At 40.6% G+C, this 4,294-nt stretch overlaps 1 protein-coding gene across 1 annotated transcript in view; it reads right to left on the bottom strand.

Moving 5' to 3' along the window:
• Positions 1-4,294, bottom strand: part of IMPAD1 (inositol monophosphatase domain containing 1) — a 30,134-nt gene that overhangs the window by 15,424 nt on the left and 10,416 nt on the right. The window lies entirely within an intron of this gene.

A 4,294-nucleotide genomic window follows, 5' to 3' on the forward strand; every position in this document is an offset into this window, starting at 1 on the left:
TATCCCGGTCCTAGCCTGCAGCTCCAGCCCACCCAACCCTGCCTTGCCCTATGTGCAGATCTGGGGGTACATGCCCCCTGTGCCCTGCCAGGGTGCATGTCCCTCCTTCTCACACCCCCCAGACAAGCCAGTCATGGCTCCATCCCACCCAGATGCAGGGCCTGCCCTTTCTCCAGCCCCACTCCCTCCCTCACTGCCATTGGGGGGGTGCAGATCAAGGCCCCAGTGGTGACGGAGGAAGTGGGGCTAGGGCTGGGGCCTCGATCTGCTCCCTCATGGCCCTTTCCCCTCCCCCCGCCCCTTCCCCCACAGACTTACCTGCTGGGGGGGCTTACCCCCAAATAACTTTTTCTCCCTCTGCCTCAGTCTTCATCCCCCCCCCAGATTTACATGCTGGGCAGGAGGAGGTATATCTTGGGTTGCTTTTAAATTTGAAAAGTGATCTCCTACTTAAAAAGGTTGGAGAGCACTGGCATACACACTCACTCCACGGTTGTAGAATGTTGCATCTGACTTGATTTATACCCCATTCCTTGTCAGACATGCTGTCATATAGACAGTTTAACATTCTGTGGTCAAATGTTGTTTTTCCTTCAAAATACTTGCATAACAAGATGAAACACTGCCTCATTTCTCTCCTGCATTCATATGCACCACTGTATCTTGTGCGAAGGTGAGTGAGTACATACTAAAACTTGTTAAAGAAACCCTCCCTTCTTCAGCAAGTCACAGCACGTGCATACCTTGTATGGCAACAATACAGGAGAAGAGTTTCTCCCAAATTTTAGAACACATAAAACCAAGCATCCTATTTCTAAAAGCAGGAATAAATACCTAGGAAATATGAATCCATTAAGCATGGTTCAGCATTGCAGCTCCAGAAGCCCCAAACCAAATAAAGCAGCAGCTACTTTTATGCTAAGTTTTCACTCCATCTACAGTAATGATTTTTGTCAATACTGAACATTTTGGTTTTGCAGCAAGACAGCAGTTTTGCTCATCTTATGCCTCCTTTTGACTTAGATTTTGTTTTTACATTTTTTTTGTTTTATATCTTACAAGTTTATCAGGGGTGACCACCAGTTTCTGGGGGAATGTTTGTTCACCAGAGCGCCCCAAGGGATGATGAGGTTGAACGGTTATAAACTACTGCAAGACCGTTTCAGGCTGGACATAAGGAAGAATTTCTTTACTGTCCGAGCCCCCAAGGTCTGGAACAGCCTGCCATCGGAGGTGGTTCAAGCACCTACACTGAACACCTTCAGGAGTAAATTGGATGCTTATCTTGCTGGGATCCTATGACCCCAGCTGACTTCCTGCCCTTCGGGCGGGGGCCTGAACTGGATGATCTTCTGAGGTCCCTTCCAGCCCTAATGTCTGTGAAATCTATGAAATGTGTAACCATTAATTTGTGTTCAGAGTGAACCCACTTAAGATCAAACATTTTTCTAGTCAGCTTACAGTAAAGTATTAAATGAAATGCACTACTTGTAACAAACAAGAACTCCATTTAGGCTTTTGAGATGGGCACTACTTTACATGGCCCAGTTTATAAGGAGTGTCACTGTGACAGTGTTTTGTCAGCCAGGAAGAGCTGTCACTGTATTAGGAAAAGCTGTCACTCTTGATTTATGCATATTATTTTAGTTTACCCTATAACAAAAGGAACAAAAATACATAGGCACTTTTTTGTATGCTAAAAATCAAATAAGTTAAAGCTATTTCTTTACTCTCCACTTCCCCCAGTATCAGCAATCCATATGAGTAATTGCTGTAACTTTCCCAGCACTACGTTTTGTAAATGGCAGGGTAAATGATCCATTTAATAAATACGTTGATGCAACAACAACAACAGTTATTTGAGAGTCCAGTTATGTAATATTAATTCAGGGATTTATTTCTGCCCTCACTATGGTTATTCATTTACTAGGCCTTATTAGTTTTAAACCGTTAGAATTATATCACATATTACATATCACATGTGGTTTCCTTATATATACACACAACCTACCCACCCACCCTTTCCCCAGAAAATTAGAGTGTGTGTATCAAGCAGAGAAGCAGATTTTCTGATGGACAGAAGCACCCACTTCAATTTCTGCTCCACAATGCAGCAGCTGTGGTATTACTATTCATATGACTGAAGGGGTCAATTTATATAATGGTTCACTGTTCTTCAATCCACAGTGCTAACTACTGTCTCTCCTTTTTAACGGTCCTGATGTTCTGCCAATCAAGCTAACCTTTCATAGGGCAATTTAGCTGTCTGCTAGCTGCTCCTGGTTTGTCCCTATTTCCTGGAAACTCTTTAGCTCTTAAAAAATAGATCCACCTATGGAGACTAGTTTTCAGTACTACCTAGGGTTTCAGCTTTAGTTAAGCAAAATAGGGAAGGTGATTCAGCTGAAGGTTAGACGTTGTCCCTTTTCTATGCAGCCAAACAGCTCTGGAAAAATACTTTCTTCATTCTGCCTTTAAAAAAACAAGGAATATATAATGTTAAGGGGCATGCTGTATATGAGAAATTACGGTATACTTCTTTTTAAAGAAGTAATTTCAGAATGCATTTCATAAGCTAATCTGAATCATTCTGCAGCTCCTACAACACAGTATTTCATATTTAAAAGTGACAGTATCAGAAATTACCTATAACTGGACATGCGTTCTACCATATTTTTGGCACAAGGTTCTGGGTCCCTTCCCTCAACTAGTATGCTGCCTTATCAAAGCTCAAAGGCTTCATTTTATATACTTTAACCCATTGCCTCAGAGTCACTCCTCTAGGAACAAGGTAGTCATTTGGTCTACAGCCAGCAGACTGTCAAAGGCCAACCAGTGATTGGCAAGATGTGTTAAATATATTTGGATACATATCTGCCAGGAAACAGACTGAAACCAGCACCACATTTCACATACTCCACAAAATGAATTTAGGTTACCATTGTCTCATGAAAGAAAGGTCACTTGATGGTGTAATTTCTGTGACACCAAGGCCCACCAATCTCCAGCAGGCTGTTTAAATAACGAAAATAGATATCTAAAAAGATAAAATATACAAGGAATCATCTTGTCCTTAGTTGACACGTTAATAAAGATGAAAGCTTGTTAAATAATGATTATTTAGTGCCCTATACAATGAGGCAACAGGCTCTTTCCGTTAGAAAGAGGAAAACCATTCACATTGCTAAATAGTTACCATCAGCTCTGCCACCACTTCTTACAAACTGCAGCAAAGAGGCAGATTAGCTGAGCATGAAGAGCCCAAATAAATCTGTTATGCAGCACAGTAAGAAAATAGTACTATTTGTACTACTGTACCACAGAAGGTACAGCAAAATTCACTTAAAAATATCTGCAAAAAAGCAAAAGTATACAACCTGCTAAATTTAAGTATACTTGAACAGTTAATCATGGAACACATTACCATTATGGGCCTGAATTTCATCTTAGTGCAGACAGCTAGCATACTCACCAACTACCAATTCAAAGATGATGTTAAAGGATACAAACTCAGACAATTTCTATTAAAGGAATTTTAGGTTTATATCTCATGGTATGGACACATGAACAATTTACCATGAGATAAAAGGGAATGATCATGTCACATCAGATCCTTCAATATAACTGATCCTGTATATTCCCTTACCCAGGTTTTCTTCTACTGTGGAGTAAAAGCACACAGAGGCAGTTTGTGGGAATGACGCAGGTTAAACCTTGTCTTCTTTTACCTTACAATAGTTTATTTGCAAAGACACTCAGTTCGCTGTTCTACTTACAAACTTGCAGGGGTTTGCTTTTTGACAACCTGAATCACGAAAGCATTTTAATCACCCAGATCCAGGAGAGTAAACAAAATATACTGAAAGAATACCCATTAAGTTTTTAGCAACATTTGGCTTTTTAACTCACTTGCACAATGCAGTCATCAATACTGTCATACTCCAGAAATATTTTCAGTGGGAACATTTTCCATACCATGTATTTTATTTAGACAACACTCCCTTTACCAGCTGCTTATGAGCAACATGGCACCAAGCAGCCAATATGTTGCTATTAAAAGTCACCAACTATATTTCAATCTTCATTTCTGGACCACTGTTAAAAGCATGGCATATCTACCATCCAAGAGCAAAACTGGAATTTTGCCCGTGAAATACAGCATCACTTCCCAGAACATCACAGGCACCTGATTTGGATATGACAAGCATGAAAGCATAAGAACTTCACAGCTAATATGTGGCAAGGTACACTTCATGATGTGCAGTATGGAAAAACAAGATAATGCTATATACCT

Source organism: Gavialis gangeticus, unplaced genomic scaffold (genome assembly GCF_001723915.1).
Source record: "Gavialis gangeticus isolate Ggan-Ray unplaced genomic scaffold, GavGan_comp1, whole genome shotgun sequence".
NCBI lineage: Eukaryota > Metazoa > Chordata > Crocodylia > Gavialidae > Gavialis > Gavialis gangeticus.